Source organism: Rana temporaria, chromosome 4 (genome assembly GCF_905171775.1).
Source record: "Rana temporaria chromosome 4, aRanTem1.1, whole genome shotgun sequence".
NCBI classification, from domain to species: Eukaryota; Metazoa; Chordata; class Amphibia; order Anura; family Ranidae; genus Rana; species Rana temporaria.
Genome location: NC_053492.1, coordinates 288,986,666 through 289,001,822, shown reverse-complemented (window position 1 = coordinate 289,001,822; position 15,157 = coordinate 288,986,666).

Sequence of the window (15,157 nt, the reverse complement as noted above, 5' to 3'; positions counted from 1 at the left end):
GGGGGGTGCAGATACCTGTCTACAGACAGGTATCTGCACCCACTTCCGGCCCTACGATACGGGCAAAGGACGGGTTTTTTCCTTCCTTCCCGTCCGTCCCCCGTTGTATGCTGGGAACACTCGGCTCCCAGCACACAGCGGGAGCCAATCGGCGGGCGCAGCGCGACTCGCGCATGCGCCGTAGGGAACCGGGCAGTGAAGCCGGAGCGCTTCACTTCCTGGTTCCCTCACCGAGGATGGAGGGGGGGAGCAGCAGGGTGACGAGCGATCGGCTCGTCATCTGCTGCGATCGCCGCTGGACTCCAGGACAGGTAAGTGTCCTTATATTAAAAGTCAGCAGCTGCAGTATTTGTAGCTGCTGGCTTTTAATATATTTTTCCCGTGGCACATCCGCTTTAAATCAGAACTCCAATATTTTTTTTTTCTTTGTTAAATACAATTATTTCTCAGCACTTAAAAAAATAAACAGAAAGTTACTTTCATTGCAGTACTAATCTCCTGTCCAACAATGTGCCATGCAGACTCATAGGGCCAGATTCTGGTACAATTGCGGCTGCGCAACGTAACCCATTTACGTTACACCGCCGCAAGTTTTCAGTGTAAGTGCCTGATCCACAAAGCACTTACCTGTAAACTTGCGGCGGTGTATCATAAACACGTCCGGCGCAGGCCCGCACAATTCAAATGGGGCGTGTACCATTTAAATTAGGCGCCCGCTCCCGCGCCGGACGTTCTGCGCATGCTCCGTTTGCAATTTTCCCGACGTGCTTTGCGTGAAATTACGGCGGCGCGACATGTTTGTGAATCGCGACGTGCGTAACGTACTTACGCCGGAAAAAAAAAAATTCTAAATCGACGCGGGAACGACGGCCATACTTTAACATGGTGGAGTAATTTTACACCATGTTAATAGCACACCTAACTTTGCGATGGGAAAAAAAGACTTGCGCCGACGTAACGAACGCGAAAACCTTTGTGGATCGCCGTTACTGCTAATTTGCATACCCGACGCTGGAAAACTACGCAAACTCCACCCAGCGGCGGCCGAGGTACTGCATCCTAAGATCCGACGGTGTAAGTCAATTACACCTGTCGGATCTTAGGGCTATCTATGCGGAACTGATTCTACGAATCAGCCGCATAGATACGACAAGAGATACGACGGTGTATCAGGAGATATGCCGTTGTATCTATTCTGTGAATCTGGCCCATAGCGCCTAGGTCCAGTGCCATATTTTTCAACCCACTTCCTGTAAGTGAAGGCCATCATGGACACACCCCCTGCCGGTGTATCCAAAGTCACCCTGTACTACTGCACAGCATGGCATTAACACATCATTACATAAGTACCATTCTGTGCAGCAATAAGGACCACCTACTACTGAGTCTGAACAAGAAGATAAAAAAATACATTACACGATTGGCTGGAAGAAACTTGGTATTATATATTCTACCAAAGTTATTGTTATTTTTGCTCTCTGTGTCCTCGTTAGGTGATTTTAGCTCATGACCTGCTTTGTTTGGCACCCATCAACTAGACATTGATGGAAATATCCACAATTTTTAACACAAACTAAATTAACAATTATTGTAATACTAAGTTAACAAAAGGAAACATCCAGCTAGGTACAGACCAGAATTATGTATAAATAGAAATGATACATTTTTTATGAAACTATTTTATTTGAGAATATTTACAGTACCATACATGTTTTATTAAGAAATAAACAATTTGTTCACAGGTATACTCCAAGGCTTTATAAAAAAAAAATCTATAAAAATGCAATAGCAATAGCAGTCTTTATTGTTAAATTAGTAATACATTAAGAACCACTCTGAAAAAGTAATTTTTATTGGAGAATTACACAAAACTCCAAACCCAGCCAGGTGATTTAGAATCTTACAGGTCATGTATAGTGTGTCTGTGTATGGTATTAAGTATCCTAGGTGAAAATATAAATGTTTTAAACATTTTTTTGATCTTTTTTAATAAGGTAAAACTTTAATATTGTATTTTTTATTTCATTTACAGTATTTACGGCTTGCAGGCAGGAGGTGAGCTTTAAGCAAGGGCATCAGCTTAATGGAGGGTCAGATATTAGCTGAATATATAGTATTGTAGACTTATGCCGCATACACACGATCTGAATTTCCGATGAAAAAAGTCAGATGGACTTTTTTCATCGGAAATTCCGATCGCGTGTGGGCCCCATCGGACTTTTTTCGTCGCTGTTTAGATATTTCTAACATGTTTTTTTTTTCCATGGAAAAAAAACGATAGGAAATTCCTATCGTCTGTGTGCAACTTTACTCTCAAAAAAAGGGACATATTCGCACTTAGCAGAGGTATGTCAGATTGATCCTTTTGTGAAATATGTGTAGGCTATTTCTTTGTAAAACAGAAATCTATTTAAAACAATAATAAAATTGTGAAAATTGATGCAGTAGTAATCAATTTTTTTTTAAATAAAGTCAAACAAAAGCCAATATATCTCAGCCCAAGCTCCATGGTATATATTTAATTGGGAGTGGCAGCATCAAATATATGTTCTGGCAAGTCAAAAATTGATTACTAATTACGCTTGTATCTATTTATTTACTTGTATGTTTTTATTCTATATAAACATTTGTTCATATTGTGTGTAGTGAGAGCTCAAATATTTTTTTTCTTTTTAATTTGCTTTAAGAGGAAAGTCTATTTTGTTTCAGCACTGCTATTGGCTTTTCCAAAACTAGATTACTCCAAAGCACTGTGGGAGATTTTAATACTTGCCTGGATTTCCATTTTAACTACAACTATCACAGTGTCTTGTGCATGCATGTGAATTTGTGGCTTGACTTTGATGATTTTGATGTCGCTTACTATATTAAATACCTAAATAAACCTGCACCTTTACAGTTGTGTGAAAAAGTGCTGGCCCCCTTCCTGATTTTTCATTGTTTTGCATGTTTGTCACACTTTAATGTTTCAGATCATCAAACAAATTTAAATATTAGTCAAAGATAACACAAGTAAACACAACATGCAGTTTTTAAAGGAAGGTTTTTATTATTAAGGGAAAACAAAATCCAAACCCGCATGGCCCTGTGTGAAAAAGTATCCACCCCCCCCCCTGTTAACACATAACTTAACTCTGGTTTATCACACCTGAGTTCAATTTCTCTAGCCACACCCAGGCCTGATTACTGCCACACCTGTTTACAATCAAGAAATCACTTAATTAAGACCTGACTGACAAAGTGAAGTAGACCAAACGATCCTCAAAAGCTACACATCATGCAGAGAGCCAAAGAAATTCAGGAACAAATGACACAGAAACTAATTGAGATCTATCAGTCTGGAAAAGGTTATAAAGCTATTTCTAAAGTTTTGGGACGCCAGCAAACCACAGTGAGGGCCATTATCCACAAATGGTGAATACACGGAACAGTGGTGAACCTTTCCAGGATTGGGCGGCCAACCAAAATTACCCCAAGAGCGTAGCGACGACTCATCCAAGAGGTCACAAAAGACCCCACAAGAATATCCAAAGAACTACAGGCCTCAGTTGACTTAGTTCAGATCAGTGTTCATGACTCCACCAGAAGAAATCCACCAGGCCAAAAATTGCCTGCATGGCAGAGTTCCAAGACAAAAACTGCTGCTGAGCAAAAAGAACATAAAAGATTGTCTCCGTTATGCCAGAAAAAATCTTGATGATCCCCAAGACCTTTGGGAAAATACTCTGTGGAATGACAAGACAAAAGTTGAAGTTTTTGGAAGGTGTGTGTCCCATTACATCTCGCGTAAAAGTAACACTGCATTTCAGAAAAAGAACATGATACCAACAGTAAAATATGGTGGTGGTAGTGTGATGGTCTGGGGCTGTTTTGCTACTTCAGGACCTGTAAGACTTTCTGTGATAAATGAAACAATGAATTCTGCTGTCTGCCAAAAAATTCTGAAAGATAATGGGCGGCCATCTGTTCATGACCTCAAGCTGAAGCAAACTTTGGTTCTTCAGCAGGCCAATGATCCAAAACACACCAGCAAGTACACCTCTGAATGGCTGCATAAAAACAAAATGAAGACTTTAGAGTGGCCCAGTCAAAGTCCTGATCTGAATCCTACTGAGATAGTGTGGCATTAACTTAAAAAGGCGGTTCATGCTCGAAAATCTTCAAATGTAGCTAAATTACAAAAATTCGGCAAAGATGAGTGGACCAAAGTTCCTGCACAGCGGTGTAACAAACTGCAAGTTATCGCAAATGCTTAATTGCAGTTCTTGCTGCTAAGGGTGGCCCAACCAGTTATTAGGTTTAGAGGGCAAACACTTTTCCACACAAGTCCATGGGGTTTGGACTTTGTTTTCCCTCAATAATAAAAACCTTCCTTTAAAACAGCATGTTGTGTTTACTTGTGTTATCTGTGAGTAATATTTAAATTTGTTAGATGATCTGAAACATTAAAGTGTGACAAACGTGCAAAACAATGAAAAATCAGGAAGGGGGCCAACAACTGTATATCCATTGCCTGGCAGGGTCTCTCCTTGTTCCACAGTTTGTGACATGAGTCTGAGCAAATAAAGAGCTGTGCTTCTACTTGGGATACCCTATTGCAGATAAGCAGCATGGTGGGACTAAACCATCAATATCATGGGTTAATTTTACCATTGAAACATTTTAAAATAATCCCTGGTGATTTGTCGGTCTTGGGATCAAGACCTTGCAGGAAACAAAGTTTATCAATTCATATTTTATGAACCTTCTGCAGTATGGAAAGAATAAAAAATAACACATCCACTTAAAAGGAATGGGACATTAGCTAGTTTTCACATACTTTTGTATATGGAAAAATATTCCATGGGAATAATAAATTAGGTACATATTCAGAAACAGTTATATGCAATAGAGCTATTGCATAGAACAGCTTCCCTTTTCTAGATTCAAAGTGAACCTGTCCTTTTCCATATTAGGAAAATACCCAATTGGCTTTGTAAGGCCTCGTACAGACGGGCAAACATGTACGATGAAAACGGTCCGCCGGACCGTTTTCAGCGTACATGTCTGCCCGGAGATTTCTGTATGATGGCTGTACACACCATCATACAGAAATCCGCGCGTACTCGATATGCGGCGACGAGGTCGCGCCGTCGCCGCAACGATGACGCAGCGACGTGCGCGGCCCTGGCAGTTCAATGCTTCCATGCATGCGTCAAAGTCATTCGACGCACGCGAGGGATGGCGGCCACTCGGACATGTACGGTAGGTCTGTACAGACGACCGAACATGTCCGACGGACAGGATTCCAGCGGGCATGTTTCTAAACATGTTTAGAAATATTTGCCCGCTCGAAAAAGGCCCGGCGGGCAAATGTACGGTGGAATCCTGTCCGCTCGGCTGTACAGACGACCGAACATGTCTGCTGAAACTGGTCCATGGACCTGTTTCAGCAGACATGTTCGGTCGTCTGTACGGGGCCTAAGAGCTACCTTAGACAGCATGTAGTCACTTTTGAAATATCCAGTGCTTCCAGGATTGGAGAGAATCCATGACTCTCGCCCTGCCATAATGCATTACTGGATTCTTGAGTGGCCAATCACCAGTCCCAAACACTGTCACATGACAGTGGGGAGGAGCATGCTGTGTTCTGTGATGCTTTGGACTTTCTGAATTTGAAACCTGCACAGGACTATGGAAACCTCTCTCCACTGCCATCTGTTAAAACTACAGAAGGTCTAAATCTGCACAGGAGTCTTATGGTGCTCAGACAGCATATTGGGGTGGTAGGTAAGGTTAATATAGCCTGTCTATGATGCCTCCTATAAAGCTAACGTGTTACGCCTTGTACACACAACCGAACATGTCTGCTGAAACTGGTCCGCGGACCAGTTTCAGCAGACATGTTCGGTCGTGTGTACGGCCGACTGGACAGGTTCCCAGCAGACATTTGTCCAGCCGACCGTTTTGCAGCGGACAAATGTTTCTTAGCATGCTAAGAAACATGTCCGCTGGAAGCCTGTCCGTCGGACATGTTCGGTCGTCTGTACAGACTCACCGTACATGTCCGATCGGCCGCCATCCCTCGCATGCGTCGAAGTGATTTGACGCATGCGTGGAAGCTTTGAACTTCCAGGGCCGCGCACGTCGCCGGGTCATTGTCGCGGCGACGGCGCAGCCACGTCCCTGCGTATCGTGTACGCGGGGATTTCTGTCTGATGGTGTGTACAACCATCAGACAGAAATCTCTGAGGGGACATGTCCGCTGAAAACGGTCCGGCAGTCCGTTTTCAGCAGACTGTCCCCTCGTCTGTACGAGGCCTAACTTTGCATGCAGTGGGTAAAATGCAGGATTATAAATATGCACTAATTACTGTATAAATGTGACTGGCATTGAAGGGGTTAACACTAGGGGGTGAGGAAGGGGTTAAATGTGTACCCTGAATTGTGTTCTAACTGTGTGTGGAGGGGGGTGACTGGGGGAGGTGACCGATCTATGTCCCTATGTACAAGGGACACAGATCGGTCTCCTCTCTCCCCTGACAGGACATGAATCTCTGTGTTTACACACAGAGCTCCACGTCTTGTCCCTGTAGCCGCCGATCCCGAGTGCCTGGCGGACATCACGGCTGCCAGGCACGCGCATCGGCATCGCAGCGATGCGGCGGGCACGCACGGCGCCGACTGCGCGCGCAGGCCGTAAAAACACGGCCAGTTAGAGAAGTAGAACCACCCTGCGGCCATAAAAAAGTCGTACGGCCGTCGGGTAGTGGTTAATAGACATGAATGAATCAACCTTTTCGCTATCTAGGAATAACAGATAATTCACAGCAGAGGCTGTCCGATTTTTATATTTTTTTATAAAAAAAGTAGAAACCTAGGCCCGGATTCACGTATGAGATATGACGGCGTATCTCCAGATATGCCGTCGTATCTCTGAGTCTGAGGCGTCGTATCTTGGCGCCTGATTAAAAAAATCAGATACGCCAACATTTCTCTAAGATACGACCAGCGTAAGTCTCCTACGCCGTCGTATCTTAACTGCATATTTACGCTGGCCGCTAGGGGCGTGTACGCTGATTTACGCCTAGAAATATGTAAATCAGCTAGATATGCCTATTCACGAACGTAAATATATCTACTATTTAAACTTCAACTTTTTAGGTTCTGGTGCCACACCATGTGGCCCATCAGCAATTACTCTGCAGCCCTCAGGGTAGCTGGTGCTTTGGTGCTTGCTCCTGAAGGACAATATTGTTTGGACAGCTTATAATAGAAAAATGATTTTGTTTATTTCATTCACTCTTTCCATCTTACTTTTTCTATGCTGTCCATTCCTTTTTTTTTTTTACTCTGATATGTTCTAATAGATTTTTTTGAGCGAAATTTCAGATGTGGAATTTTTTTATTTATGGGGACACTAGGGGGCACACATGTGGAAACATAGGTTTGGAAAGTAGCTACAGTATATTAGCATAATTGCAGTGATCACTAGCAGTCCAGTGTATCTCCAATCTCCATGTATTTCTAGTCTCTGACTGGCTCCCAGTCTCCAACAACACTTGTCTTAAATTAACAGTCTATGACCATCTCCTACAGCATACATACAGTTTCTCACCATTTCTTGTAGCACGTCAGAGCCTCTCTTGTTGCATGTTCTGTTTCAGTGTCTCTGACATGTTCCTGTAACATTATATTCATTGAATATTGGTAATGTCAGGGGCTTTATTTGAGGTCTGTTACACAAAATAAGTTAAAATCCTGCAATTTTTGGTGAATGGGGGAAGTTACTTTTACAAATACATGGATCCACTCATTGTGCTAATTCTGCATTTAGCTGTGCTGAGTGTGTGAAAAAGAAAGATTGAATGTGGAAAACTTCTAAGTTACTCATGAGGCCATGCTTTAAGAGAATGTTTTGTGTATTCATAGTTTATCTGCCCAAAACCAAGAATTTATATGGTGCCCCCATCTCTTGCATACAGAATGCTTAATGCAAGTTTTTCACAGCCACCAATTAGATGCAAACCTGCCTTGAAAGTCTGAATGTGACTTGTAATACAAAAGTGGAGAGAGAATTAGGATTATATGTGGCCAGGCTTTATTAAAGTGTTGATAAACCCAGGGCCCTGCATTTACTATATCTGGTCTCCCACAGTACACAGAACATGGACATTCAATTATTTTAATAAATATAAACTGCTAAATATTTTTTCTCATCAGCAGTATATAGCAGTCTTGGGACTTCTATCATTTTTTTGGTTAAAGCTAAAAGTAAAAACTCTTTAGCAATACACACCAAGCTGAGTATGTGCACAATGCCCCAAGGCTCTGTTCTATCAGGAGATGCCTTGGGGACAGTAAAAGAAGGGGAGGATCAGCGCAGGCAGGATCAAATAGCCTATTTACACAATGTTTAGGATTAACCCCTTAGGTTCCACAGTGAGTATAACAAGCATGCTTTACTGCATATACAGACTGATTTTATTGTTGTGAGTTTAGTTACACTTTAGCTACACATCCAACCACCAACCTTGTAGCTGCTCTCTAGATTCTGGATTATGGTTGTGGTTTACTGGTAACTCCTGAGTGAAATACCTGATTTTAGCACAGCTTATGTGTTGGCTCAGTTACGTTAGTAGCTCACTGATTTCGCTGATTTTGCTGATTTTACTTGTTTTACGTTGTGTCCTGTAATTGTTCAATAACTGTGTTGTCTATGTAGCAACACTCATATCAGTAACTGTGTCTTCTATATATAAAACAGACTATAGAGTACATAATAAACAACAACTGCTTTGGTAAAATTGTCTTTTAAATTAGTAAATAAAAGGAATAGGATTTCATTGGAACACTTCTTTGGCTTACACAAACCAAACTAAAGACTGTTTATTATTAATGTTATTCATTTGGTCACAAAATGAATTTTTTGTCAGTAAAAAAAATAATATATACACCTTTATATCAATATAAACACTTCTAATGTATAAACAGCTATAAGACAAAAAAGATAGTTAAATTGACAGTAGCACCTATAGAAAATAGAATTGGGTAATACTATAAAACATTTATCATATAATGCTTCTTTATATTTACATATAATTAAAATCAATTTGTAATTTGCCCAAAGTAACACAAAGTAACACTTTATAGTTGGCAGAATAAGCATGCTTTATTTATCCTCAACTCAAAGGCTTGACTACCACCGCCACCATCCTAATCTGATGCACTAGTACTTTCAGGTATGGGGAAACATGTGACACCCCTCCATTCCTGGTCTGCAGCGATCTTAGAAATGAAGGAGTCAATCACCTGATCCAAGAGCAATCATTTGAGAGCAAGAGGACTGTGAAAGCGTTGACTTATGAGAACATCAATACTTTCTCAGGACTTCTTGGGGCTCTGGCAGTGGATTAGGGATTTGAAAGAGCATAGGAATGATACGTATGGGATGCTTAATCTTCAGGAAATAAAGTGAGATAGTAATGAAGACTTTTACATTTTTAATATTTCACTGTAACCTTGGCAAGCTTATTTTAACCACTTAAGCCCCGGACCTTTAGGCAGCTAAATGCCCAGGCCAGGTTTTGCGATTCGGCACTGCGTCGCTTTAACAGACAATTGCGCGGTCGAGCAACGTGGCTCCCAAACAAAATTGGCGTCCTTTTTCCCCCACAAATAGAGCTTTCTTTTGGTGGTATTTGATCACCTCTGCGGTTTTTATTTTTTGCGCTATAAACAAAAATAGAGCGACAATTTTGAAAAAAAATCTATATTTTTTTACTTTTTGCTATAATAAATATCCCCCAAAAACATATATAAAAAATATATATTTTTTTCCCTCAGTTTAGGCCGATACGTATTCTTCTACCTATTTTTGGTAAAAAAAAATCGCAATAGGCGTTTATTGATTGGTTTGCGCAAAATTTATAGCGTTTACAAAATAGGGGATAGTTTTATTGCATTTTTATAATTTTTTTTTTTTTTACTACTAATGGCGGCGATCAGCAATTTTTTTCATGACTGCGACATTATGGCGGACACTTCGGACAATTTTGACAAATTTTTGGGACCATTGTCATTTTCACAGCAAAAAATGCATTTAAATTGCATTGTTTATTGTGAAAATGACAGTTGAAGTTTGGGAGTTAACCACAGGGGGCGCTGTAGGAGTTAGTGTTCACATAGTGTGTGTTTACAACTGTAGGGGGGTGTGGCTGTAGGACTGATGTCATCGATCGAGTCTCCCTATATAAGGGATCATTCGATCGATGCAGCGCCATAGTGAAGCACAGGGAAGCCGTGTGTACACACGGCTCTCCCCGTTCTTCAGCTCCGGGGAGCGATCGTGACTATAAACGAATAGCCGCGCCGTCGTCCCGGATCGCTCCCTGCGGGAATCCGACCGCCGCATGTAGCGGGGGGGGGGGGGGGTTCCAATCGGACCCCCCACCCGCTAGAAGGCAAGGACGTACATGTACGCCCATTTGCCTGTACGTGCCATTCTGTGGACGTACATATACATGCAGCGGTCAGGAAGTGGTTAAGCTTTGCCTGTATTATTAATATATGCAACACTAAAAATGTAAAGAAGCAAAAAATAGGAATACTTAAAGCAGAGGTCCACCCTAAATTTTTACTTTATTTTAATATCTTCCCTGTAATCTCCACTTAAGCAATATGTTGAAAAAAATGTTTTACATGCCTGTAAATCGTTGTTACTAGGCAGATTAGCTAATCTGCATTCTTCCTGAACCGCGGTGTGTCTTCTCCCATACCTAAGCTGAGTGGCCTCCTGGGAAATGAGTGTCATAATTTCCCAGAAGTCTGTGCGCTTAAAGCGGGAGTTCACCCGAAAAAAAAATGTTAACCTTAGATTAATGCTCATTTTGTCAAGGGGAATCGGGTAGTTTTTTTAAAATCTAAGCAGTACTTACCGTTTTAGAGAGCGTTCTTCTCCGCCGCTTCCGGGTATGGTCTTCGGGACTGGGCGTTCCTATTTGATTGACAGTCTTCCGACAGGCTTCCGACGCTCGCATACATCGCGTCACGAGTAGCCGAAAGAAGCCGAACGTCGGTGCGGCTCTATACGGCGCCTGCGCACCGACGTTCGGCTACTTTCGGAAAATCGTGACGCGATGTATGCGACCGTCAGATGCCTGTCGGAAGACTGTCAATCAAATAGGAACGCCCAGTCCCGCAGCCCATACCCGGAAGCGTCGGAGAAGATCGCTCTCTAAAACGGTAAGTACTGCTTCGATTTTAAAAAAACTAGCAGATTCCCCTTGACAAAATGAGCATCAATCTAAGGTTAATAATGTACTTATCGGGTTTAACAAACAAATGCGCTACGGGCGCAATTCTACGGTGCATGCGCAAGATCGAGAGGTGAATGCTAAGGAAGAAACATGAACTGGGCTTCAGATGCCCACACATATAATGGAAACGGCCAGAACATGTCATGCATCAAATAAGGCAAGTGATTACTATGATTTGCAGATCGATTGGGGAGCTGTTATTACGTTTACTGGAATATTTTATGTAATAAAATATTATGTAGTAAAATAATTTTTACTTGCAAAAAAAAAATATATGCCCGGAACCCCACTTTAAAGGCAACTGTTCATAACACTACAACTACAGTGTGGTAAAACATTAAGAATTGTTAAATTTTTGTTAACCATTTCCTGTTTACAGGGGCTTGGGGTACAAGTATATCTCTGAGAAAAAAATATTTTTGTTCTGTTTTAGATAGAGTGGGGAAGGGTTAGAAGAGTTGTCCCCAGTACAAGAGCTAAAGAAAAATCTTCCAACAAGGACACCTGTTCTAGGAAGAATATTCTAAGAGAAGAATTCCTCTCAATTAGTTTGTGATATTTTTTATCTAACTTTCTGCTCTATCTCTGGGACAGGAAGTGAAAGGAAACTTCTCCAATGGTACAAAAACATTAAAAAAGGAAAGTTGCAGATGTATTAGAAGTATTACCTGCTCCTACTCTATCCAAAACTTCAAAAACTTTTTGGCTATACATACATGTTTTCATTTGCTCCTTAAATAAAACATGGAACTGAAATAATATGTATTCAAATATAATAACAAATGTCCTGTCTGTGTTGAAAAAAATAATCCTTTTTTTTACAAAATACTCAGATTTAAAGCCTAAGTTTATTCAAAAAGTATTTTTTATTAAACTTAGCACAATTGTTGTTTTTTTTACAATTAATGATAAGTGTCTTTTATGCTGCTGGCTGAGGTTATAGTTGAACTATTCAGTCCTCTTTCCCACACCACAGCCATGATCTGCTGGTGCTGAGGGGAATTCTTATGAGCTGAGGGACATGTTATATGTAGGTGGATGTGGACCTTTCATTTATCTGCTGGTCCTCCATTCATAGATTGTTTGTTTATCTTTCATGGAAGCTATAGTATGGCTTCTATGAATAGAGGGGGTGGGAAAAAAGGGCAGGCATAGTTGGAACTCTTGACAAATGCATATGTCAGGTCCCTCAGATCATAATAACCCCACGGCACCTGCAGAAATAGGAGGGATCAGAGGATTTCAACTAAAACCTTAGCCAGCAGCAGAATGAACATTTTTTTTACTTTTTGACTAAACTTGGGCTTTAATACAGTGGAAATTACATGGGGCATAACGCTGTTGCACATGCATGTCAATAATAAAAAAAATTCTATAAAGAATTTATTTAATTCATAAATGCTGTGCAATTGTAAGGATAATACAACCATCATGCATTCGTCTTTTTGGTTTCTTCTTGTGAAATATCACTCTAGCCTGAAGGGAAAATGCCAAGTTACATAGGTGCAAGCTGCTTTAAGATTATGTTGTAACTCTTTGTAATAAAGTGCTTGCGTGAGAGGGGAATGATATTAAGAATAACTCCTAAAATCATGTTGGTGCATTATATTTTGATATAATTCTCATCTTGGTAAGATGAATCAGATTGCACCCCCTGAAGTTAGCTATGTTACACATAACCATCCCAACAAATAACACTCCTGTGCTGATATTGACATACACTGGATAGTATACTACTATGCTAGGCTGGTATCCATTGTTAGAAAAGGATGGACTCTTGTCCTCTCTAGTCTTACAAAAGGAAAACAAAAAAAATGAGCAGGCTGAATCCAACAAAGCTAATATTTAAAAATATCCTAAAATCAGTCAACCTGGTCAGACCATAATCCATGCAGATGGGTTTATTCTGCTGATAAGCTTTACACCATAAACTGTCCAAATAGTAAGGTATTACAAAGGCTAATGAAAAAGTGCAAATGAAGCAATGTCAACATCCTTAGTATACGCACAACTTTCACCTGCCTCACTTATCCCATCCTCTACCCCACCCTACTTTACCCTCACCACCATTACAATCCGATGTTAGGGGGCCTTAGTTATATTTTACTTCCTATTTCTATAGCCCCACCACTCTAATAGATTAAGTATAAAACTTAAATTAAACATTAAAATGTCAATTAGATACTAACAAACCATTGATTAGGTCTGGGTCTAGCAGAAGGCACAAAAACCCCTTAGCTTCCATTTAATTATTTATTCAAATCACATATTGCAGGTGCTGAGCCTCCTCTCTCCTGTTTTGGGGTTAGAACGTGACTCCATGTAAACACAGTGGATTGAAACCTTGCCTGAGGTGTATTGAAGAACCACGCTGAGTCCTTTTTGGACCACTGAATACACTTGCTTTTAATTTCTGGTTGGATGTCGTATACTTTTATCTCCATCAATCAAATGGTAAATATACTTGCAATGTTAATGAAGATACTTCCTATTCAAAATTAAATGTTTATATATATCTCTTGAAATATCTATATAGGTAAATAAGAAAAAAAACTCTACTCTGATATGTTCTTTAGAGCAACACAAACCTCATGATGAAAACCATGAATGTAGGGGTAGAAATGCATTGGGGTGCTCATATGTAATGTACACATGTAATGAAATAACCAATTTTTCAATGTGAATTTTATTATTGATGGGTGTTCTTGTTTCATATTCCAACCAGAGCATATATTTTTAATGTTTGTAAACATTCTTTGCATCCTGCACTTTATGCTAATAAAATATTAAAAATACTTATCTATTAATGGTTATTTTTCTGCTTTAAAACCCCTTGGGGAACTTTTCCATTTTGAAACTAGTTTCGGGGTGTGCAGCTCTGCTAACTTTTTTTCATGTGTTATTCCATATTATAATGATGAAGTGCAAAAGACAATAAGCCATATCAATCATCCAAATTAAATTTCAGTATCATTAGTTCAGGAGGAGTCTTATTGGTTGCTTTTAGGTTAACGTGAACCATTTCAGCTTACGTACAATCTAAATAGTTTTATAATAATTCTGAAGGTTTACCTATGGGAGATTTATATCGACAGTATCCCTTTATTTAGCTTTACTTATTTAACTCAGGGATGACTCTGGAGGAGCTAAGCATTAGAAGTGAGAAGTCCCTTGGAGACTGACTACCCCATCAACTGGCTGAACTTCTACTATTAACATATGCATAAATATTAATAAAAAGTGTCTGAAACAAGTTCTGATGCAATTGTCTACAGCAACAAATTTGCTTCTATATTCCTTTTTTTCACACAAAAAAAAATGTGGAAATGCTGAATAAATATGAACTAGTTGAGACAACGCTTTTCTCAGACACTTTTTATAAACTCCTCCCATGGCGTTTTTCAGTTCCTAAGTAGGTATAACAGTGGGCAAATCTGATTATTTTATAAGTAAGTCTATGCATTTATGATAACTTGAGCCTGAATGTTTAGATTCTTGCATAAGTGTTTTATTCTTTCAAGGAAATTGGTCTCTAGAACAAAAGCAAACAGCTTGCTCACCCTTTCCTGCCTTCTGCATTTTTAGATTGGCCTGTAAGACAGCCCATCATAATGATGGGCCAATAAGAGTGTGAGGAGGTGGGAGGAGAGCAGAAGTTATTTTAATGGCACTTACATTTTAGAAATGTGAACGTAGAATATAATGGCAAATTAATGTACTTTCATTGTTTCTTTACAGCTGTACCATTCACATCATCATCAATACTATTTCATAAGAAATAACTGTTCCTGAAAATGCTATCCATAGGTATGAGATGATTGCTGCTTGATATACAACGTAAGAAAAAATTAATTGTGTGT